Genomic DNA, 26,519 nt, shown 5'->3' on the forward strand with positions numbered 1-26,519 from the left:
TTTTACAATAAGATTACTTTTCCTTATAGTATATAAATTTCTTATTTTTCTTAATGAGGAGCCTGTGTCTGAGTAATCACCACACTCCTCCAAGTTTACATGTATATTATTCTTTTCTCTATGTATTACTAGTCCTTGGATGAGTAAGAATTTCGAAGTATGACTTTTGACATTTGCCAAAACCATTGTGGCAGTGTTAGGAGATAATTCTGGTGTAATAAAATGTTATTTGGATGAGGGATACATTTTCATCATGTTTAAACCAGTTATTAGAAATTTACTTCTTTACTGTGTTCATTCATCAAGCAGGAACTGGAAAAATTTCTGTTGACATTCCCTATACATCTTGGTGACTTGTATAACCAGCTACTTCAATGAGATATAAGTCTTGGTGACGTTTAAAAATTTTGGCTGCTTCATTGGGAGATAGTGTGGTAAAATGCAAAGGACTGCCTTGAAAGTCAGACCTTTAGGTTTAGGTTTCTTATCTCTAAACCATGTATTATTTCTCTGACATAAGCAAGTAACAATCTTTTAGAGCCTCAGTTTCATCATCTGTAAAAAAAGATAATATCTCTCAAAGTTGTGAGAATTAAATGAGAAACTAGATCAGAGTGCCTTGCATAGTGTCTGACACACAGTAGGAAGTTAATGTCAGTGCACGCTCATGCATGCTCATTCTTACATCTTTCATTCTTTCCATGACTTTGCCTTCTTAGTACCCCAGCAAGAGAGTATATATAATTGCGAGAATGCTGTGTCGTGGTGAGATTTTAGATAGCACTTGAAATTCATGTTTGAAGTTTATTTTTAGTTAAACTATTTACTTTAACACCTTTAAGAAAAATCTCCAAAGCCAGAGATTATTCTCAATCACCTCTTAATCATTTATGCTTTCATTGAAGTTGTTATCCCTTTTCAGTCACTATGGAAAGCATTTCTTATTCATAAATATAAAGTATCCCTGAAGGGAATACTTTACGAGGCATCCACACATGCACCCAAACCAAATAAAGTTGGGCTTAAAGAAGTCAAGACCTGGTTCTGAAAAAGGCAAGGTCTGTGCTTAAAATGTAGAGTGTATATTTCTGACCTTTATATAGCAATAGTATTATTAACCTATATTTATGAAATATTTTCATACATATTAAAGTTTATGTATCTTTAGCAGACAGTTCTACATGAATTATTTTCTTTAATCCTCACAGTTAACCCCCATGAGATCAGATAAGTAATGTGATCGCCATTGGGCTGATGAAGGAATGGAGACCTAGGCTGTGGTAACATTGTTCCAGTTCTGTTGGAGGCCAGGATTGTGGTTAAGTGCTGAAATTTTTTATTTTTTATTTTTTTGCAGTTTTATATCTTTATTCAATAATCAGCAGTTAGTTCTTATCCATGTTAACTGTAGATTTTTGAAAGTGGTGACAGGCACGTAGGTTACTGATGTATAGTGCTTGTTTGGTGCATCTTCATCCTCATTACGTTTTCTGGACAACCGCACCCAGATATGGTATGGGACATTCCTTACCCCTTTGACCCAGACAGCTTTATTGAGCCTGGTGTCAGTGCGCACATCCGGAGTCCCCATCTCCTTCATGGCAAGCTTCTGGATCTCTTTGAGTGCCTGAGGGGTACGCTTCTTGAAACCCACTCCATGGATACATTTGTGCATGTTATTGGTGTATTTACTTCCTCGTTGATGGCAGAATGGCCCTTCTCTTGCCACCCTTCTTCATGGGAGCCATTCTGCTGGGACCAAGCTGGAAAGGAAGAGTGCGAGGTGTCATCTTATTTTAATAATATTTCATTTGTAAAGTGACTTAAGATTAAATCTATAGCAGAATACTAGTGAAATCTTTGTTTAGTTAAATGAGAATCATCAGGGAGCATTTGAGATCTTGCTCCCTGGCATAGGTTGTCTGTTCTGCTCAAATACACTCATAAAAAAAGAAAAGAAAAAATTAGTAGAAAGAAGTGGGGATAGATTTGGTGGCTATATTAACAAATGTAGGTTGATCTGAGTACTGTGCCATCTTTTCCTTTGAAGAACATTCTACTGTTCTTTTAATAGGTACTAGGCACTATCCTAAGTGTAATACGTGAATTTTAGTACTTTCAACAATCTTATGAGGGGAGATACTATTGTTAACTCTATTTTATATGTCAGGTAAAGTTGAATATAAAGGAGAAAGTTCTATAGACTGAGTCCTTTTCCCTATCTTTGAAATACTACCTGAAAGAAAACACAGTATGCATTTTTAGGTCTGCTGGAAATTTTGTGGTTTCAAAGGCTTTGTAACACATTTGCAGGCTGTTAATAATTGAGTGTTATCTAAGCTTTACTTTTTCAGTTTAAAAAAATCAAGACTTTACTTTTTAATCCATAGCATTAAAAAAAATCCCTTTAATGTTAATTTGTACCATGAGATAAAGCAAGTTTAATATATCTTTCTTTTTCTTATATGGAGTAAAGATCTACATATGAATCATAGGTCATGTTCTTTCATTTATTGAAGAGTTTTTTAGGAATTCTAGATCAGAATTTTTTTGATTGTAAAACTTCTGGGGAGGGTCTCCATATTTTCACTGGGTCTCACTTTCTTGTAAAAAAAGAAATGTTTCTAAGAATGACCTATAGGAATTAAATACTGTTATATAAATATTGAATTATTATGTTTATGCACCTGAAATGAATATGATGTTATACACCAATTATACCTTAATGAAAAATTTAAAATACAAAACTAATAAATATCATAAGGCTTTCATAAATCTTAAAAAATAAGAGAATAGTGATTACCAAAAAATTAAGGACTACATTGTATTTATTTACTTATTGGCATTTTAGTTTTAATAGATTATTGGTTTGGTTATAGAAAGTCAAAATTGAAACAGCTTCTCCATAGGTCTGTTAATGTGCAATCTGTTTTATCTTTTAATACATTTTATAAACATTTATAACCACCTACTCCATGCCAGGCACTGTGTATATATGTAGGGATAAAAAATAGGAATGAAAACAGTCCTCATGCTTAGTGTATAGTTGATGGGAGAGCTACATTGGCAAGCAAGCGTTTTTAGTATATTTTGATAAGTACTATGGTAAGTATATCTAGATAATGATAAAACGCAGCGTTATTGGGAGTGAGTGGGTATACCTATAGGTATTGAGTCCTGAAGAAAAAGAAGTCTTTGCTGGAGTGGAGATGAATTTGTACACGTAAGATTTTTCTAATAAGAGAAAGTAGCATATGCAAAGGGAGACAGAACATTCTGGGATTCTGAATAGCTCCCAAGGGCTGTAGCATGGAGTATGAGCATAAAGCACTTATGTCTGTGGTGGTGCTAGTACTGGAGAGAAAAGTAGTGATCATGTCATGAAGCCTTGCATTTTAACCTACAAAATTCTTTCTTCCTGAAGCTACTGGAAAAACTAAAGCAGAGTGATAGGATCTGATTTTTGTTTGTGTGTTTTCGGTTACATCACTAATGACAGCAGTGTAAGAAATAGATTAGGGTGGGACAGGAACAAAAATTAGGAAGACCCATTAGGAAGCTTCCAATAATTCAAATGCGAGCTGATAACAACCTTCGTTAAGGTATTAGCTGTAGTGATGGGGAGAAAAAGACAAATTCAAGAGTGTAAAGGAGGTAAATGAAGAAGATAAGGTTAGTGTTTTAAAACAACATGGAACCAAACCGTCAAGTTACAAGTAATAACTGCATGTCTGTGACATGAAGGAGTATGTAGTTCATCTACCACAGGTTTGTTTTGAAGCATTTTCTTCTTTTCAAAGATGCCTCTGTTTTCTTTATCACTTCAGTGTTTCCATTCCTGAAGGGAAATAGAAAAACCCATTTGTTGGAACAACAAGTTCACTATTTACTTATTCTAGTATTACTTTTTGGGGGGTTGTAATTTATATTCATGGTATAAATGCTATATAGAATTACAAACAAAAAGTAAATTTGTGCTGTCTTTTAGATTTACTTATGTAGTTTACCTTTACCGTTGCTCTTTATTCCTTATGTGGATTCTCCTTTCATTTCAGCCTGAAGACTGCCCTTTAGTTATCTTACAGGGCAGGTCTGCTAGCGGTGAATTCTATTTTTATTTATCTGAGCATGTCTTAATTTATTCTTCACTTTCGAGGTGGGAGGGGAAACCCTAGCTAGTAGTGGCTTCTTCGTGATAATAGAAAAAGAAGAGAGGAGAATTAAAAAGCCTAATGTGGTGTCTTTCTTGGCTGACCATTCCTGGATGGCAAGTTGTATATTGGGGACCGATTATATGGTGAGGGGCTTTAATGCAGAAGATCCTTGTTTGGAACCCTAGAACTTTGGTGGAATGAGGGGTAGATGAGTAGTTCTAAGAAATAAATTTGGTAGTACTTGTGAGAATTGATATGAGGAAAGCCGCTATTATCAACATGCATTGAATATCAGATATTAAAACCTTTCGGTTTTCTTAAAGTTGTAACATAACAAATGTGTGTTTTATCTGCAGGAAGAATTTTGCTGCAGATTTTTAGTTTTTACTCTCCATTATTTAAAAAAAATTAATTGTGGTAAAAAACATAACATTAAATTTACTATTTTAACCATTTTTCTGTGTACAGTTCAATGGTGCTAAGTAAATTCACTTTGTTGTGCAATGGATCTCCAGAACTTTTTTTGTCTTGCAAAACTGAAGCTCTGTACCTATTAAACAACTCCCCATTTCCCCAGCACACCCCTGTCCTTAGTAACTGAAAGTAATTGTACTTTCTGTTTCTATGATTTTGACCACTTTAGATACCTCATATAAGGGGAATCATACAGTATTTTGTGTGTGTGTGTGACTGGTTTATTTTACTTATCATAATGTCCTCAAGGTTTATCCATATTGTAGCATGTAACAGGGTTCCTTCCTTTTTAAGGCTGAAGAATATTTCATTGTAGGCTTATACTACATTTTGTTTATCCATTAATCCTCTTCATTTATTTTTTAAGTATAGATTGTTTCCTTTTCATCCACTGTTTTTTTATCTTTAGATTTTAGCTTATTTAGGGACACAGACCATTTTCCTAACTTGTTCTTTGGAAGTCATCTTAAGGGTTATATTTTCTACTGGTTTTGCTGCTATATTGCTGATTTATATATTGTTATATTAATTTTACATTTGAAGATTTTTGAGTTATTTTATTAGTTTCCTTAGATATGTCGCTGATTGGAAATTTTAAAAGAACCTTTACCAGTTAAATGATTATCAATATTGAGGCTAATAAATTCTTTTCCAATAGCATACACAGTCTGCACTGCACCGGTTTAAATTATAGCACCTAACTGCCTCAGGGCTTATGACATTATAATTTTTCAACTGAGCAATGTTTAATTTGTTATGAAAGTGAAGGAAAAGTTAACTAATTCCATCAAAATTATGCTGCTGACATCTGTTTCTGATAAAATTTTAGTAATATGATAAGAATTGAAAGCATTGTGTGATTACTGGTTTCTGATTCCCATGATAGTAAACTGCCAATGATTTATCTTTCCTTTGTGAATCATTTATTATATGTGAGGTGTCATTAAGTCCAAACAGAAAAGAAATGTAGTGCTGAGGGACACTAACACAATAACTGAGTTTCTTTTTCACACTGATCTTAGATTACCTGTTAAATTTGCTAAGTAAGTTATATTTTATTCCTCAAATTTTGCAAATTAATAAAAAATTGTATGAAAGAATTTTTAATATGTTATATTTAGGGCATAATTTTTTCTAAAGGCATATACTATTTTAACCTACACAGGTCAGTGTTTTTACTCCATTTTTCACTCTGTAACATAGGCAGAGTTGTCTAAATTTTCCCTAATTATTATTAGTATTGGAAGAAGAGATATGTCCTTTGAGATAAAAATTTATTTGGTAGTAATGAAGGTGTATGTGAATACTCTTGAAACCAAACTTGTGGTGGGAGAGAAGACAAGCAATTCAAAAGATGGTGCTTGATTAAGGTAAAGGGCAAAAGAAGAGCAGTAGTAGGGAAGAGTGAGAAAAAGAGTCAAATAGAGAAGGAAGAAAGAAGAGTGAGTTAACAGGGCGAAGGTAGTTTTTATTGAGAAAAGAAGAGAATTGAGCTCAGAGGGAGTTAGGGTTCTTAACTTCTTACATAGTTGAGATATTTGTCCTTGATCTCTCCTAACCAGAAACAGAGCTGTTTGATCAGGTATTTTAGGGTTGCTTTAGATTGCTATTGTTGCTGAGCAACTTTGTCACCTGTGCCTCCCCTAGGGTTATCATAAAGCAGTCCTGCAGATGCTAATCTGTGCAACATACACTCTTCAGTTAACTCCCTGGGCTAGTCTGCTTGACACGAATCAAAAATTTATTTGGCTTCAAAGCCCGTTTTCTTTTCACTGCACAATCCAGCTTCAATAGGAAAGCACTTTTCTGGATTTGCCCTGTCCTACAGCTTTGCTGAACTCGTTTATTACCTGCAATAAGTTGATGTTCTTGAATGTGATAGTCTGTGATCATGTCATCTGTACAAATTTCTATTTTTATTTCTTTCCGTATTTTTCCTATAATGTAACTTTAGGTAAGATGTTAATTCTCTTAAACAGCACTCTGTATAATTTTTCCAATAAACCTGTGATTCCAGTAAACTTATTGGAATCACAAGTTTATTGGAAAAATTAAATGAGAGATTGTATGTCAAAGATTCAGTAAGATGTTGGTACAGAGGGGTTGGTATACAGGCATTCTAGTCTTATTCCATTTTTATTGGAATGTGTCCGTTTTTTCATTTTGTATAATTCTGGTTTTTAGTTTTAGGAAGAAGTTTTTAAATCACATTAACATACTCTTAGTACTTTTTTTTTTTTAGCATTTTAATTGAGAAGACTTTGATCAATTATTGTTAGGATGATATAATAACATTTTGATTAAAACATTTTTCTGTAGGTTGGGGGGAATTGTTTCAGCCACATACTCTAAGGACGAATCTAAAGATATAATACTCTTTATTTTAGTAGTAACGCTCTTATAGAGTTGTTTAAGATTAGATGACTTAATGTATGTCTGGTACTGAGCGCAGTAGCTGGCACTTAGGAAGCACTAGATGGGGGTTAACTGCCGTTATTGTTGTCATCATCATCATCCTCATCATTGTTGCCATTATCACCAGGGAGGCCTATATATATGTATATATATGTAAATTTTTGATAAATTAATGAAGGAATAAGTGACTGAACCAATATTCCATTCACCTCAGAATGAAAGAAACTTTCGTATATTCAAAGGTTTACAGAATGTATCTCTCATGTACCCAATTTGAGGAAAATACTTGAACAGGTTCTACCCAAACAGAGTGAATCAGAACCAAGGAATCAAGAGAAGAAGCCGTTATAAGCAATGAACCTTTCAATATGTATTACTACATCCAAATGACTACTGGTGGAGTAACTAAAAGTATGCTAAATAAGAATTCTTGAAATAGAAAGGGCATGATTTACTCTGAATGAAATAAAAGAACAACGCATATAGAATTCATCAAATTGAAGGAATTAGGTGGTTATATCAATAAATACTGAAAAAACATTTGATAAAATTCAACAGCTTTTCCTAAGGTACATAAGTATAGTAAATATTTATATAGAAAACAAAAAAAGCAAACATTATTTTAACAATGAAGTGTTAGAGCTATATCTAATAACGGGTATTCCCACTTTTATCATAATTCAGTGTTTTGTATGTTCTAGCATGTTCAGTAAGATAAAATAATGAAATAATCAATATAATATTAGAAGAGAACAAAATGTATTTTGTTTTACAGGAATGATTGTATGCCTGTAGGAATCAATAGCCTTTCTCAGTGCTGTTAGCAATCTTATTAAATAAACATTGGGAAAAATAACCAAAGTGGTTTTAAAAAGTTCATGCCGGGAAAGTGAACATGATGTCCCTCATGGTGCTGGGGCTCTGAATGCTGTTTGCCAAGAGTGTTGCCATCAATTTTCTCTTGACTGCCAAGTTATTTTTCTTTTAAGGCTGACTGGCATGAGAAAGCTACATACACTGTCTGAAAGAAACCAAAGGCCTACACAGACGTTATCTCTTAGGCTTCGGACTTCTCAGTGATTCAGTTGCTCCTTCCCGGCCTTGCTTAAATGACGGCTACTCAAACTAGTTTTCCTTTGAAGGCAACAAACCCAGCTCATCCTCTGCCTGATGGAAGAAGAAAGGCCTGTTGGGTAGGGGTTTATGGTGCTAGGTGCTTTACATGCTGCTTTATATATGGATATAGTGATACAAAGAGGAAAAAAAGTAGGAAATATTTAAAAATGAATTTAGTAAGAGAAATACAGTTCTATATGAGGAAAGTTATAAAATTTCTTTGAAGAATATCATACTGGAAATTAAATTAAAAAAAAAAACATTTTGTCATATTGTCTTTATAAAATACATTCCCAATTCTTGTCATAGTATGTTGCCATCTAAGAGCTACAGGTGACCATTGAATACTGGGTTCGAACTGCACAGGTCCATTTATATGCGAATTATTTTCAGTAGATACTATAAATGTATTATTTTCCTAATGATTTTCTTAATAACATTTTCTTTAGCTTTATTGTCAGAATGCAGTATGTAATATATAACATACAAAATATGTGTTAATCATCTGTTTGTTATTAGTAAGGCTTCTGATCAACAATAGGCTATTAGTAAAGTTTTATGAGAGTCAGATTTTACATGTGGTTTTTCAACTCTACCTGGAGGTCGGCATCCCAACTTCCACATCGTTCAAGGGTTGACTGTATATCATAATTCTTTTTTACCTGAAATTAATAAAAAAATTTATTGTATTTATAACCAAAATTCCATCAGGATTTATGTTGGAATTGGGTAAAATATGTTAATGTTTGTTGACCAAGAAAATTTTTTTTAAAAGTCTGAAGAGTAAATAGCCATACCAGATATGAAGATATACTCCAAAGCCACTATAATCAGAAGAGTATAGCACTGACATATGTCTATGAATATAGAGGTTAGAAATCAATTCTAGTATACATGGGAATATAATTGATAAAGGTGAAAATTGATTTAGGTGGGAAAATGATAATCTCACTTGTCACGACAGCATATATATCCAAAAGAAAATGGAATCTTTGGTCTCTTATAATACCTAAATACCTAAATTCAAAATGTACCAAAGACTTAAATGAAAAAAATAAAAATTTTATCTTATATGTATGATTTAGAAGTTGAGAAAACGTTTCTAATGAACCCAGGAAAACCAGAAGATATGAAAGAAATCTAATCACATAATGATTGGAAACTTTTATATGAGATCCCATAAACAAACTCAATGTCAAACAACAGGCTATGGAAAAATATTTTTACCTCTAATAGTTGCTATCTAAGATAAGAAATAAGAAAAAGTTACAAATTAACAAAAAGATAATCCAGTATTTTCAAAAAAAAAAGGTAAGAGATATGAATAGATAGTCCACAGAAGAGCAAATCTAAATAGTGAAAAACATGATTAATAGTAGTTTGGGAAATGCAGATTTAAGTAACGATGAGAGATTATTTTATATTCATAGTTAAAAAGAGTTATGACACTCAATTCTGATGAGAAATTAGAGAAAAGAGTGTTGGCAATAGAAATGTGAAGTTTATAGCTTTTTTTTTTTTTCTTTTTTAAAGCAATTTGGTAGTTTCATTCCCAAGACTCTATCTCATAGGGGAAAAAAGCGCCAATATGTAAAGATATGTGTATTTTTTTAATATAAGGATCTTTCTGTAATATTATCAGTAATGGTAAAAAATCTGGAAAAAGGAGGGAAAAGTTGAATATATTTGCTATATTTCAGACCTGTAACATTATGCAGCTATTAAAAAGAATGGAGTTGTAACTTTACTAACTGATGTGGATATATTCTACTGCATATGAAATGAAAAAAAAAATAATATGTAGAGAAGTGTGTGTTGGGACAGCTCCATCCCCCAAGAAACAAAACGAAGTCCTCAAAACTCTGTGTATGTTTGTATGTAAATGTACAAGGATGAAGAACAAAGTATGGAGCAGTAAGCATGGAATTGTGGGACAGAGTAAGGGAAACATTGAGAATGGAACAGTAGGGTTGGGGGTGGAGACAATAGTTACAGGTTTGTCTTTGAACAAGGGCTCATGTAGGACACTACCAGGGCAGTAATAAAGGGCTTGAGGCAAAAAGGAGACCTGATACACACTGGGTTTATAGAACAAATTTAAAAGGTGTAGAATTTTAACATCTTTTCTGGGTATGTTAGACATAGTTTATTAAAGGTTTTTAACAATTTATTAGGGAGGAGGCATTTAGAAAATGCTATCGGGAACTATATATTCATTATATTTAAGTATGCTCAAGTGTATTTTCATACATTCAACAAATTTTGTGCCAGATACTGTTTAAAGCACTTAGGATATATATATACTTTTTTTCTCATATATATATAATATATATATTATATAATAATATATACTGTTTAAAGCACTTAGCCAGATACTGTTTAAAGCACTTAGGATATATATATATACTTTTTTTCTCATATATATTATATATATATATATATATATGTCATATATATAATATATATATTATATATATATATACTTTTTTCTCATATATATTATATATATATGTCATATATATATTATATATATATGACAAAAGTGCTGTTTTAAACATGGTGTTCAGGGACACATTGAGAACATAATATTTGAGCAAAGACCTGAGCTGTGGTCTGAAGCACACACATACCTGGGAAGACCATTCCAGGCAGGAAGAATGCTGATAGAAAGCCTTGTGTGTTTGGGAAACAGCAAGGAGGCCACCATGGCTGAAGCCGAAATGATGAAGGGAGAGAGAGGCAGGAGATGGTATCAGAGAAGTAAGGGAAGTAATAAGGAAGGTGGTGGTGGTAGGTCAGGGCAGGAGAAGTGCCTAGCAGACATTTTTAGATCCTTGTCAGGCATTGAACAGCAAAGTCATAAGATCTGATTTATATTTTAAAAGGATTACTCTGGTTTTTTTGAGAATACACTGTGATGGGCAAAAGTAGAAGCAGAGAGACCAGTTGGGAGGCTATTGCAGTAATCCAGGTGAGAGACCAGGGTGGCACATTAGGTGGGTAGCATGGGAGGTGGTAAGACCTGCTCAGGTTTTGGCTATATTTTGAAAATAGAACCAACAGCATTCTCTGACAGATTGGATGTGGGGGTGTGAAAGAAAAAGGAGTTAAGTTAGCTGGAGGGAACTATCATAACAAACAAAAAAGAGAGGGAGGGAGAGTGAGACAGGGAAGGAAGTGGGAGCGGAGAGGGATAAGAACCTCTGGAAGAAACAGAAACTTAACACAAAGAAATGTATCTCTGCTTTTAGTCTAGCTGCCTTCGCACTTAATCTTCTGTACCAGTGAAATCACACCTAAAGCTTGCTGTCTTTTCTTTTGCATAAGGCTAGCCATGAATATGCACATAATTGTATTGGATTTGTTACAGCACATATTAAAATGTTAAATTGGAAAAGGAAAAACGGGTGTTTTGTGGGAATTAGGTCAAGTACAAACTGAAACCTGTATAGAAAGTGAAGTCAGGAAGGTAACAACAGGAATTCTCATCTAGAAAATGGGTGAGATGAAAGAAGTTAACATCAAGAATGAAATAGGTGAGAGTCTGTCTTGTTCTACCAGGTAAAGGACTTTGAAATAGGAATGTAAACTTCAGGAAGCAAGAGCTTCATTCGTTTAACAAAAAGTGCGACTTAAAAAAATTTAGTATTAAATGGTAACTGTTGGACAATGGTAATGGTAAAGGGGGAACAAAAACTATTGCTGTCGATGGAGGTTGTGTCAAGTTAAAGTATTGCTGATATTGTATGGAATTCCTAAGAAATTCCAGGTGCCTCTGGGCAGCATATGGGAATTTAAGGGAAAAGAAATTATTCCAACTTAACTTCTGGGAAAATTCTGAGTTAATTAAGTTTTCTGAATTATCTGTCAGTGAAATGTCATAGGCTAACATATAAGTTTTGGGAGATAGTACCAGTTGGGAAAACAAAAGAATTCTTCCTTTTAGTATTCTGGTGCAATTCTTGCTGGAGCACGCTGTGTGCCAGGTAACTTCTATGATCCACAGAAGGAAATTGGAGCAATACCAATAAGGTCTGCTTTCCTTATTTTAATTATCTATTAGGATCGCTTGCATTCAAAAGTTGTGTTCTGTATAGCTTAATATTCTGTTATTTTTATTGATTATTGTCAACAATTGACTACATCCAGTTCTGCCTCACTAAAGGATAGAGTTATTCAGGAATAAACTTAGTTTGGCTTTTAGTAGCCTTTAGCTAGTACGTCTCTTTCTAGGCTGGACTAGATAGTTGAGTATTCATTAAGAAATGGTGCTCCTATTTTCTTATTATAAAATTTAGATGCATGTTTTTGCTTTAAACAATTTTGAAATTTCAGGTTGACTTCAAGAATGGGAGAAGGCGCTAGGAGGCACTGTTGTAGGGATGGGGGCTGGAATGGGAAGGAGAGAATGAATGGGATTAACTATTGGTAATTGATGACACTTTCAAACTGACCTTTCACCTGTGGAGTTGAGATTTCATAGATGTATGGGGAAAGGAGTGGAGGATAGTGGTATGATGAGGTTTTACAATGTGGTGGAGCACTCTTATTTTATAGTTGAGGCTTTTAGCTTTCAGAATTGAGGCCAAAGTCAGGTGATAGCAGGGACTACTGCTGTCATTGCTGTTGTCCTAGTGCTGGAGCTGACATATTACTTGGAAGGTAGATTGCAGTTCACTACCAAAAGAACTGAAGTGAGCTAGGAACTAGGGATTTATAGAACAGACAAGGTGGTCGTAGGAGCCATTCTCATCAGGAGGTGTGGAAAGAAGCCATCCCGAGGAAAGTAAGTTATTGTGTTCACTACAAAGAACAACTGAAATTACTAGTGCCTGCGTATTTGGTTCTGAGAGGACTTTGCCTCTGAAGTGGAACAGAGCCTTGCAGCTTTTCTTCTTACCAAAAGTAGTTTCTTGACTTTTTCTTTGCTTGACACTTATCACCAGTAGAAGGAAAGGCATATAGTTCATCACAGTGATAGCATTTGAAGAGTAATGGCACTGAAGAATTTAGTAATAGCACTGAGAGTACACTCATGTCTAGCAGACCGACTTTTTATTTCTCATGTACTATGCCTTTTACCTTCTTTGTACCACTGATTCTTAGGAGTTTGGGGTAGATTTAAACTTTGTTGGAAAGGTACCATTTTCTTTTTCTTCATGTTGACATTGAAAAGTAGTGAGAATAGTTTTATTTTAGAAATTTCTTACATGATTATCTTTATGCTATGCTTATTCATGCATTCAGTCAGTCAATATTTACTGAATATCAATCCTTTATTCAAGCACTGGTATTTCAAAATGAGTGACTCAGACATACTGTCTTAAAGTAGCTTGCAGTTTGTGATATTATGTAGGTACCTGCAATGTTCATTTGAATTTTTCTAACAGATTCATTAACCTTTGCTATAGTTTAGTATATAATTTAGTGTTTAGCAAGAAAATGCCTCTGATGTACTATATATGTATCATTTAACCTATACCAGCTTTATACACTGAAAAAATACACTTATTTACTCCATAGTACCTGAAACGTGCAGTTATTTCTCAGACATTACATGTTGCTTTAAGCAGAAGGTTTGACATATTTTTCTAGGCAAGTATTTTTTATTGACTTTTTAATTCTAAAAATGTTTTGAACCTAATACTACCCTGCTTCCAGAGTCATCACACCTTTAAAAGACTCTTAATGAGTAAGAGAACGGCCACTCTGCTAAGACATTAGTGGTGAGTTTTTTGATTAGAAGTTGATATTTAAATCTGGTTCTGCTGTTTAAATGAGACTGTCTGGTTCAACAGAGCAAAACAAAAATTAAAATATTTTAAATAATCTCAGTACCTGTAATTGTCCTTAAACAATCAATTCTAATTTTTTGAATTCTCAAATCTTCAGTACACCAAGGCTTGTACTAATAACTATTGTAATTGGTCTTCGTGGCTGTGTGTTTAAATGTTGGAAATGGGAGTTTAATATGAACATGCAGTAAATCTTAACCACAGAGGTACACACAGGTCCCAGTATAATATAGAGCAGGAAAGAAACACATGTAAACAGACATAATCCTCATCTTAGTATGTGGAGCCATACTTCCATAGAATTGCATTCAGTGTTTATATAGAGAAAAGTGGCAATGAAAAACTGTTGTTCCTTACGGTCTTACTGTGTATTTTGATCTCTAGGTTATTTACTTTTTCTAAATGTGTAGGGATGGTATTAAAAGATGCTGATATCAGTTAATTATTTAATTGATATAATATAAAGTTATATAATGGCCAAGGAGGTTATCATATGCCTTCATTTACCTTAGGAGACAAAGTTGAGGAAAAAAAAGATTTTTAAATAATAGTTTGGATAAGAGATTCGTTGTTAAACATAAATGACATGGATAGTTTAAAGCTTAAGTATGATGTGGCTTTGTAATTCTTATTGCATTTGAGATGCTTTATTCATGTGAATATTTTATAAAAAGTACTTAGTCACAGAAGGTCTCTCTACAGCACAAGGAGCTCCATTTTCTCAGAAGCTTTTCTAATGATTTAGAAATAGTAAACACATTCAATATAATGGTTGATGATATTCATTTCATATAAGGGATGCCATCAAAGAAACTCTTAATCTATGAATGTCTCTTCCAAAAGATTATATGTTTATTAAGAACAGGTTTTGGAAATGAGAGCTAACAGAAGTGTCTGTACAAGTTTAGTTTCATTCAAACGTTGACTTTTACAAAGTTTTTGATTTTTCTTTGTGTTAAACTTCTAAAAAGCAGTGAAAAAAGATTGTTAACCAGAATAAGGAGGTAAATATTTTACAAGATAGGGAGGTTCAGTATGTACCAAATGATATAGAACAATACTTTTGAAGAAGCCATTATTAAATTCTATAGCAGCGATACGATCTAACTCAGTTCTCTTTAGGCTCTAATAAAAATGTTCATTTATTCATTCAACAAATATTTATTGAGTGCGAGGCACTGTTCTATGAGCATGAGATAAAGCACTGAATAAAACAAAAATGCCTGTCTTTACGGTATTTACATTCCAGTTGGATTAGATAATAAATGAAACAAATAAGAATAATATATGGTATTAGGCAGTGATTATCACTTTGAAAAATGCTAATCTTTTAAATACAGTAGGAGAGGTCTTGTAAGAAAGAGACATTTAAGAAAAGGCCTGAAGGACTCAAAGGAGCAAGCAGGCCATGTGGATGTCTGGGGTGAGGGAACAGAGAGTACAGTCTGAGATGGGATGCTTGGCTCTTTGAGGCTTAATTAAGAAGCCATTGTGGCTGGAGTGAGCCAAAAGGACAGTGATAGAAGATGAAGTCATTCAGGTAATGAAATTGCTGCAAAGATTTCAAGATATGCTTATTTTTTTTCTTTAATCGTGCTATTTGAAATAATGTCAGTCAAAAAGCTATGTACTTGCCTCTATAGACATAAGACAGTATGGAGTCAATTTAAACAGTTTTGGATAGCATTGTATTTGAGATTTTGTGCTCACTCACTTGTGCTCTCTCCCTCCCTCTTTCTCTTCTCTCTTTTCCTTATCTCCCTCCTTCTTCTCCCTCCCTGCCTTTCTTCCTTTCTCCATCCTCCTCCCCCATCTGTCGCTTTCCCTCTCTGCCTTTCTCCCTTTCTGCCTCTCTCTCCCCGCTCCTCTCCCTCTTTCCCACTTCCTTCCCCTCCCCATCCCTTCCCTCCCTGATCTTTTGTGATCCTATTTTCTACAGGGACAAAAACTGTTTTAGATTAGTTCACATATGTATCTGTATATAAGATGGTTAAAAATAACCACAAGAGGAATTAATATCCCTCCATATTAGACTCTCGATGGGAGTAAGACTATGAAATATAGTGAAAAGATCTCTGATATTCTGTTCAGACCCCTGATTTTGTGTAACACAGATTTGGTTTCTACTGTAGCCCAAATCTTGGGCAAATTACATAATCTCTTTAACCTTCAGTTTTCTTACCTGTAGTGGGACATAGATTATGAAGGTCAGGTAAGGTAGCACCTTGTGTCGCCAACCTCTGGAAGAGATACCATAGAGTTAGATGTAAAGTTTTGTTGTCCTGAGGAACTCCTGTTCTCAAGATGAAATGTCTATATTTGGTTGATGTAGGCAGAGAGAATTGTAGCTTGGGTGGTACTCTACTCAGTTATGTCTCCACATGTACTTTGTATATGCTTTTGTTACCATTTACATGTTTGTATTTTAACTTTTTTTTTGATACATGTATTGACGGTTTGTTGTTGCTGCCATAATTAGATCAAATACTCTTTAAGGAAGGGACAATGTCTTCAGCCCTGTGTTCTTGGTGTGGAGTTCAAAGATGGTAAATTGGTACCACTAGTGTAAACTCCATGAGGGCAGGCATTTTTTATTTCTTTCATTCATCAATGTATGTTAAGCACTAGAACGGTGTTGGGCACATAGTAGTTACTTAATAAATATTTGTTGAATAAAAGAATCTTGTATTCCAAAGATAGAACTTTAATATTTAAGAATATCCTTCTGGTATTAGATGGGGGCAGATTTGACAAAGTGGTCTAGAATTGACACTTATATTAGTAGATAAGCTCCAACAGAACATGCATTCGGCTGACAGCTTTGCTTTAGAGTAGCTCCTGATTTGGAGAACAGGCACTAATTAGCCAGGTTAGATCTTTAGGTAAGTAGAGAGTGAAGTGGTCAGTAGTCAGTTAGCAGGAGAGAAAAATGGAAATTAAAGACTTAAATATTTTACAGATTCAACCGGTCTGTGATTAAGTAATATATAAACATTTTGTGTTAGTAGTCATCAAGTAAGGAAAGGTATAATGCTGCAAAGTTTGTGAGTTGCACACTATAAAGTAATAAGTGAAAGAAATTAGGAAATATATTAGGAAAGTCATGAGACTAAATTCGTAGTATTGCTCTTAAATATTTAAGATTGGTAAGTAGTTTGATCATCCTTTTGGTTTCATGTTTTTTTCAGTGAGCTAGAAAATAGATTTTATGGTTAAACTTCATTTTCTTTCTGAGAATAAAATATTTAAAAGCTTGACAATTTTAACATGTTTATATAGGAATTTGTTAGGTATAGTATATTTATAGACAGGGAAACATGAGCAATTAACCAAGAATAATTAACTGAAGTAAATTATATTGGAATATTCCTTTCAAGGAGGTGCTTTGGGTTTTTAATTTGATACCTTAATAATAAATGCAGCTTGTAAGTTATAATGTTTATTGGTAAAAATGAAAATTTTGAAGATAATATTTTTATAGGAAGAATGGTATTGTAAAATAGATCGAGAATAAATCTAAAGTTGTAGAAATGAGTTCTAGGAATGCTTCATTCGTGCATCGTTAAATATTGCATTTTTTCACTAGATTGTAGAACCACAAAGGAATACCTTCCTTGAAACTTTGCTACAATTTTGAATAAAAAGAATATGGAATAACCTAGGAAAACTTAGAAGAAGAAAGACTGCCAAGAATTTTTGAAGTTTTGAAAGCCCTCTCAGCTGGGGGCTTTCCCCACTAAGATGAGAAACCAAAATTTGGAAATTGAAGACAGGTATATCTTACTTTATTCCTTGCTATGTAAAGTTAATAAATCTTTAGTTAACATGAAAAACACTTAAAAATATATCAAACCTAGTTCTAGAAGCATAAAGAGCCATTACATACCTCTGGTTTTGAGAAGCAAATGAAGAAACGAAAAAGCAAATTTCCTCAAACGTTAGCAGTCACGCAGCTGATTGAAAGTAGTAAACATGAAAATGTATGTGAAAGTCTAAAAATCCGTTGCTAAAATAAAGCATTCAGAGTGTCATGTCATTTTCAACAGAGGAACTGAACAGATCTTAAGTTCGAAATGCAATTATAGTATTACATTTTAAAACCCCATCTATTTTAGGAGGATTAATATCTGTATTGTGATTTTTAGAATATTTCTACAGACTAGCATAACTGTTTTACAGCTATATGCATAGATGTTATAACAATAACTCTTTCCCATAATGTACAGTATTATAATTTGGACCATAGCTTATTTTATCTATTGTTAATTTTTTATTTAATGTTTAAAACATTTACTCTTTTCTAAAAATATAATTGCATAGTCCGCCCTTATCTAGTTTCACTTACCTCAATTTCAGTTACCCACGGTCAACCGTGGTCCTAAATATTAAATGAAAATTCCAGAAATAAAGAATTCATACGTTTTAAATTTTGCGCTGTTCAGAGTAGCTCTTTCCGATGTAGCCGTACTGAGATGTAGCTCTTTCCGATGTAGCCGTACTGAATCATTCCTTTGCACAGTGTATGGAGGTGGGGAACAGGGGAGAGGGGGCGACACAGACACAGAGACAGACATGCCACATTCATATAACTTTCATTACAGTATATTCTGTAATATTTTGTTAATCTTTTACTGTACCTAATTTATAAATTAAACTTCATCATAGGTATGTATGTATGGGAAAAAACATAGTATGTACAGTTGACCCTTCAACAACACAGAAGTTAGGGGTGTCAACACCCTGCACAATCGAAAGTCCATGTATAACTTTTGACACACCCCCCAAAACTTTACTACAGTTATTCCTCTTTATCTGTGGGGGTCTGGTTTCAGGACCCCCATAGATACCAAAATTTGTGGATGCTCAAGTCCTCTATATAAAGTATTGTAGATCAGTGCATACAGTCAGCTCTCCACATTCTCGGACTCCCAACCTTGAATTGAAAACAGTACAGGTATTTATTGAAAAAAATCTGCTATAGGTAAACCCGCGTTGTTTAAGGGCCAGCTGTATAGGGTTTGGTGCTATCTGCAGTTGCAGGCATCCACTGGGGTTTTGGAATGTATCTTCCATGGATAGGGGGAAACTACTGCATTACTTTAAATAAGATTTTTACAGAACCAACATTTAATTGTATGTTATTTCCAAGGTTTGGGGAGTGGTGCTTTTTGCTTTAAGGATGAGTGTGGATTCTCCTGTGAATATTTGAATGGGACTGACTTTTTTCTACCCCTTCTGTGCTCCATTCAACTTTTTAGTCTATCTGACAGAGTTTAAAATGTTTAGTTTAATAGCGTAGGTGTATCTTGCCTAATTTATTCATACTGGTTTTCTGTTCAGAAGTATTCAGGCTATTCTCACATTCTAAACTCACTACTGCCTCTATCTTTGCTGGTGTTGTTCTCTTCCACTCCTTTGCCTCATGATAATCTTAATTTCTTCTTAATATGAATAGCTGTAGTAGATGCCTGCTGTTATTACTTTGTTTGGACCACCGTTCTCTTTCCCCAGTGCCAGTATATAACCGGTTTCCCAAGTTTAGTTCATAATCTGGTATTTTATGCAGTCTTCCCTCACTTGTTGTAAGTAGATACATGAAGTAAGCTGTTGAGTTTCTACTTGTTTCTCTCAGAGGTTGAGCATTTTTAATAAATGACTCGAGTTAAGATAAAGAAAGCATGTTTTTCAAATTTGCAGATATAAAGAAGAAATGAGGGATAGTAAATGTTATTAAATGGCAGAATACGGAAAATCTTGCAGGATGAAGCAATAGGTTGTATCCAGGAAGATAAAATTAAACATATATTAGGTTTGAATAGTTTCCTAGCCTTACTCCCAGAGAAAGAAGATAGGTAGGGCAGTCAGTCTTGGGCAGAGACATGGATTAACATCATCAATATTAAAAGCATTTAGGGGTTTTGGTTGACAATTCTATATGCAGAAAAGTTAATGTGATTTAGGGTCGCTCATAGCCATATTGTAGTATTTTGTGGATAATATGTAGATTTGACTTAACTGACATAAAGTGAATGAATAAACATTGTAGGCCTATTTTGTGTTAATGTTTATGTTCCAGGGCACTTAAAATTGCATTTCTTTAGAATAAGAAGCACTTACATTGAGTAAATTTCTGATAGCATACTCTATTGTCAAAAGTTTTAAAAAGGTAGACGCTTTAAAGATATGTTCTAGGATATATTCCTTTTTATGTAGTTCAGTTCGAGATATTTCCTTCCTTATGCTTTTCCTGATCTCATCAATTGTACTAGATGGCTAGCACTCCATTAACCCATACGTGGGGCCACATATGCCTCCTTCACCAACACAGCACCCATCACCTGTGTGAGCTCTTCCCTCAGGGTGGCTTGGTCCCTTGCCTGCCTTTTATAGTTCTGTGCTAGAGACAGTGCTGCTGTTTTTTCCTTCTTAATCCCCAGCTAACCACTGCAGAGAATATCAACTTTGTTAAAGAAACTTTGTGGATTTGTTATTACTGAATTATTTTTTATATATATTAGCTTTTTTTCTGTATTATTCTAGATGTTGAATTTAGTATAGTGTTCAAAGTTAGACCCACATTACTGAATACCACAGATGGTAGAAAATGCTCTTTAATCTATAGCTGTTGGCTACTTTTTAATACAGGATGATGATGGTTTGGTTTTTCATTTTATCTAAAGAAACCACCTTTACTCATTAAATGCCTTCTATTCCCATTCTGTTTCAGTAATGACTTGATTGATTGTGTCACCTGTGCAGTAGTCGAAAATGGGTCTGAGTACACAATTTCAGGACTTCCCTGCCTCCTTGTAGATCATTTAGCCGTATGTAAGTGATTTAACAGTCATGCAGTCAGGATTTTTAGAGTAAATAATTTCCATCTCCATTACTGTATCTTCGTATTTATGAACACTTGCAGGAACATAATATTCTTCAGTTAAATTTATACAAGTTAAAAAAAAAATCAGGCTAAAAATAAATACAGTTTTAAAAATCAGGCTAATTTAAACCTTTAGAGACTTCTATTTTTATAATGGTGAATGAATAGTTTTTAATTTAAAATACTTGCTATTCATAAAGTGTAAATGTAGCGAGGAATTGAGTTTTTTTGTAAGAGTGCAATCTGATTTCAAAGTATTTTATGTAAATTTTAACTTACATAAGCTTTTTGTTTTTTAACATATATATATATTAGTGAGTAGAATGCAAAAGAAATAATAAAACAAATCTCTACATAATAGACTATAAGAAAATGATGAGCGCCAACTCCTAATAAGGTATTAAAAAATTATTACTTCTTTAGTTATGAGTATTTTTTCCTATCACGTAATAGTTTAGATTGATTTAGGATTACAAATACTCTTTTTATGCATGCATGTATCAACTAAATCAAAAGTTTTATTTACTAATTTATAACTGTGATAAATAAAAAAAATTGATTTTAAAAGAATCTTACATTTTTAGGCAATATGCATACTCCATGTTAGCAGCTCCAGAATAAGACATTTGAGCTGGTGGGGAAAACCATTCCCATGCAGGAGTGCTGTCCTCACTTTCACCAGAAAATGTACTTAAATTAAAATTTCCAAGTGTGAGAAATCTGAAAGGAATGAAAAATGCTAGTCATTAAGTTTAGGGTGTTGGTAGTGTTGCCCAGAATGAAGCTCAGGCCTCATGTTCTGTAGCCACTGTGTGACCTACCCAAAGGCATCAGTGTGTTCTTCTCTCTTTTTTTCCTTCTCTCACCTTCCCTTTCCTGCTGTCCCCTCCCCCCTCCCCTCCCCTGCCATCCTCTCTTCTCCTATCCCATCCTCTCCCCCCTCTCCCCTGCCCCCTTAACTAATTGGCCCATGTTTAGTTTACCGAATGTCATCTGGACTCAGTAAAAAGCAAGTGACCTGCATTGAATTAGTGTAATTGTAATACAAACAGAATATCGCATAGTTTTGGTCTTATACAGGAAAAGAGAAAGTTGGAAAGATTTTTCTGTTTGATAAATAGAAACTGAAGATATGGGGATCCAGACCTGGTTCATACTTGATTTTACCTTTCATGTCTTTTTGTAAGATCAGTATTTGGACTTTTAGGCATTTTTCCCCTATAAAAAAATATTGGTTTCCCTTTGAAATTTACTATGAAAGAAGTTTTTTTTTTTTTAAATGTTACAAATGAAGTATATTAAGTCATGGATCTAATTCCTCTTTAATCTTAGCAAGTTAGCATTGTCCAAAACGAAAGTACTTTCCTGCACTACTAGGGTTGTCAGGAACTTGGCATATTATTTTGCTTTTATCATGACTAATATTGCAAGGCCCCTTCAAATGCTATTTTATTAATTTTTTTATAGTTTATATTTATTACATTCTGTTTCAGAGAGGCAATAGCTACATTTGCCAAGGGAAAAAAGAGCTGAAGAATTTTGATGTCATTTTAATCATATGTTTAAAATTTTAACCATGTGACTTCGATCTTACGATTTAATCACTTAATTTGATTTTGAAAGTGTCATTTTAAAATGGAGTTACTTGGCAATCTGAAATTCATATTCTGCATAATTTACATGCTTATATTAGGAGGCTACTGAAGGTCAAGGACAATAGCTGTAGACGGGTTAGGTTTTCCTATCATAATTTCAGAGAACTTTGTACTTTTTGTCTTTAATGTTTATTTATTGAAATGTTTGTGATTTCGTTTTGTTCGATGTCTGTCCTCCGCACTAGATTGCATATCTCAAGGGAGCAAGCACTGGGTCTTGCCTTTTATATCTGGTATTCTTCAGTTCCTAACATAATGCCTGGTGTATAATAGGCAATAAATATTAGTTAAATTATGTAAAAATGAATAAGGAAATTATTTTGATTAGTATTTAATTAAAAAATCTATTATCTAAACAACAATCACGTACTGAACAATCTAGTAATTGTTAATATAGTGTAATTGCAATGGTAGAATCCTGGCTCTTCTATTTGCTGGTTTTATCACCTAGGGCAAATTTGACCTCTCCATATCTCATTTTTTTCCATATGTAAAGTGAGAATAATTATAGTCTTTATCCTGAGTTGTTATGAGGATTAAATGAAATGATTAATGTAAAATCCTTGGGAAATGCCCTACAAATGTTGGTTGATATTAGATCATTGTTGTTCTTTTACTATTTTAGAGGTACTCTGGAATCATGGAAGGAATGTGTGGCTTTATTAGAGTGAGTTTTATTAGAGAAACCTTCAAAGAATAGGTAATGTTCTAAAAACATATTGAAAGATGAGTAATTAGACAATAGCTCATAGGCAAAGGGATCTATCTGTAAGCCATGCCAAGAAGTTTGTACTTTATTTTGTATGTGTTGGGGAAAGACTGGTTTGAAGTAGGGGCTGATATGCACTGCAGATTTATATTTTAGAAAGTCTGTTTTGCAAGTAGTATGGAAGAAATACACCAGAGCCAGATAGAGCTGGCAAGTGGATTATTGTGACCTAAAATGATATGTCCATTTTTTATTGTCTTTGAGTAAAAATTGATATAAAAATTAAGTAATGATATAGATAATAGTAATTCTCTTCATTATCATATTTTATTATAATTAATAATTGCAGATAGCACTTATTGCTTACCATATACCATGAGCTTTAATATTTATCTCACTTAATCCTTATAGAGTTACTGTAAGGTAGTTGCTCTCAAGATGTGGTCCCTAGACCAGCAGTATCAGGATCTTCTGAGCACTTGTTAGACATGCAAGTTCTTGGGCCCCATTTCAGGCCTATTGAATCTGAAACTCATTGGCTGGGGTTCAGCAATCTGCATTTTTAACAAGCTTCCAAGGAATTCTGATACATCGTATCAAAGAAACTTTGCTATATGTATGTATTTTTACAAATGAGAAAATTGTGTTTAGTGATGTTAAGGGGTAAGATGTTCTAATAACATATTATTAATCCTCTAGATTTTATTATATTAAAAATAGTTTATTGAGTTTCTGATCAGTAAACTCGTTTTCTCCTACTCCTATTCTAAAATTAAGAATATTTTCTTATAGAAAATATGTTGTCTTTAGATTAATTTAGTGAACCAAAAATATTCTGTATCTGTATCTGTAGAGAGGCAATATAGCTTTATGATTAAGAACATCAGTTTTAGAATTACACTGTTTGGGTTCATTTTCCAGCTCTATCCTTTCTTTGCTGAATATTCAAGGACAAATTATTTAACCTCTCTGTTGCCTCTGTTTTCTGATATGCAAAATGGAGTAATAATCTGCATTGTGTTTTTATGAGGATTAAAAGAAATAATTTTTGTAAAGCTACTTAGACTTGCCATATACATTGTCTACATAGGATAGCTATAATACAACAGAATTATTACTATATGTAATATGTAAGTGCATCAAAAATTACATAACAAAATATTTAAAAAATAGTGCTAAGATAGCTTAAGCACAGGATGTTTACCATTAAAAAAATATTGGTTAAATGGCTTTTATGCACCAGAACTTTAAGGGCTCATTTTTCTCTCTCCTGGTTTTAGTAGAAGGGCATTCTTCTTTCTTTCTTGTCTCCCATCCTCTACCCATCACTCACCTCCTTTCTGTTATGGAACTTTATAGGCTAGGTTCTTTGTATATTAAAAAACAAATTTCCTTTGAGCTCATACTGCTCTTGACTTGCTGCCCTGCCTCACACCCTCCTTTCAGAGCCATCTGTGAAAAGACTGATGGATACTTGCCGTCTCCGTTTCCTCACTTCTCTCCCATTTACCCCTGAACAGACTTTAGCTGTTTTTTCCCCACCACTCTGCTGAAATTGTTCAGTTTTACTTCTGTTTGGCATTGGTAACCATTTTCTTTTTCTGAAATCTCTTTCTTCATTTGATTTCTAGGATAACCTCTATCTCCTGGGTTTCATCTGTGTCTTGAGCTCTAGTCTCCTTTCTAGTTATCTACTTAGATAATTATCTTTTCTGTGCTGTCATGAGACACTTCAAATCTATTTTCTCTGCTTTTCCCATCAGGCTTGCTTTACCTTTGTATTTTCTCTCTTGGTTAATGGCACTACGGTCCATCCAGTTGACACATTGAAAATCTGGAGAGCATCCTCCCTCTGTTCAATCTTTCACCAGTTATCAGTCATAAAGTCCTGTTGATACTGCCTCCTAAATTTCTTGCAATTTCTTTCCTTCCTGTCCAACTCCTCTGCCACTGAGCTAATTCAAGTTCTTATTCACCAGTTCCCATCCATGTTACTTCCTTACTGTCTCTCAAATACAATCCCTTCTTTCCATATGCATCTTTATCTCCTGATTTCAGACCTCATAATTTTTCTTGTGAATTTCTGTAGTCTCCTGTCTTAATAGTGTTCAGTTTCACCCCCTCTTTCTCCAAACCATCCTTCATGATACTGCTAGATTGATCATTCTAAAATGAAACAGATTATATTACTCCCTTAACATCGTCCCATTAAAAAGCAATTTCTTTCATTTGTCTCTATGTTAAGAGCCAAACTCTTAGGGTGTTATATAAAACCCTGGCCTCTGCCTGGCTCTTTAGTCATCTGTCCCTCTTTTTTAAGCCTTACTATTAGTTGTAGATACTTTAGGTTCTTACCCCTGCCCTCTACTCAGTGTTACTTCTCTCCATCTGCGTTTTCTCCCATCTCTCTTCTACACAGTCTAACCAGGGACCTTTCCCTCTGGGCTCCCCTAGCACCCTGTACACTCCAAGATCATAGTATTGATCTTACGCTACTATAGTTTCTTTGACTTTTTCACTAGATCATGAATTTATCGACAGCAGCATGTGGAACTTCTGTTTTGTGTCTTCATTGTGTAATACAATGGTTTGTGACAGTAGGTATAAAATAAATGGTTAATGCATATACATAAAAATTTTGAGTACATAATTTTTATTTGCATTTTTTAATAACTAGGAAGGTTGAGGTGGATATGTATCTATTATATGTCACTGAATTTGGAAAAACCTTGAAAGGATAGAAGAGCATTCTCTCTCTTTTATCAGTTAACAGCTTGAGTGCTACCATGTGTTCAGCCTTGGGTGAGATACTGCATGAATGAAATCAAAAGAAATAAAAGGGAAAGACTTGTGTTATAATTTTCTTTTTGACAAAATATTTCTTTAAATAATCCATTTCATACTCATAATTCATCATGTTTTATTTTTAGTCTACTTTAATTTTAGGGAAACAAAATAGAAATCCTTTAGGTTAACATCTAAAATGCTAATTTTGAACTTTACTGAGTATAGCATGGCACTAGTCCAATACAATCTGTTAAAAATTTTCCTCTGGGTCAGATCTAAGTTGAGAAGAATGAGGTAACTTTAATGTGAACCCAGATTGTACTTCAGTCTTTCTCTCCAGTGAGTTGCCAGATTCACAATTCCATTTGTATCTGGAATTGGGGAAGCTGAGTTTAACATGGATTTTTGCCAACGATAGCAAATCTGGGCACGATAGTCTTGTTCTCTGTGCTTAATTATATAGTTTTATTATAAAGTTCTTCACATGTTTACTTGGAGGCACCTCTCATATATACTTTATTCTTTTGCTAGTTA

At 33.9% G+C, this 26,519-nt stretch overlaps 1 protein-coding gene and 1 pseudogene across 4 annotated transcripts in view; one reads left to right on the plus strand and one right to left on the minus strand.

Annotated features, from left to right (window-relative positions):
- Window positions 1-26,519, plus strand: part of STK3 (serine/threonine kinase 3) — a 275,022-nt gene that overhangs the window by 104,132 nt on the left and 144,371 nt on the right. The gene's annotated exons all lie outside the window — the stretch shown is intronic.
- Window positions 1,379-1,757, minus strand: LOC120595569 (60S ribosomal protein L31-like; annotated as a pseudogene).

This window comes from Pteropus medius, unplaced genomic scaffold, assembly GCF_902729225.1.
Source record: "Pteropus medius unplaced genomic scaffold, Ma_sr-lr_union100, whole genome shotgun sequence".
Lineage (NCBI taxonomy): Eukaryota > Metazoa > Chordata > Mammalia > Chiroptera > Pteropodidae > Pteropus > Pteropus medius.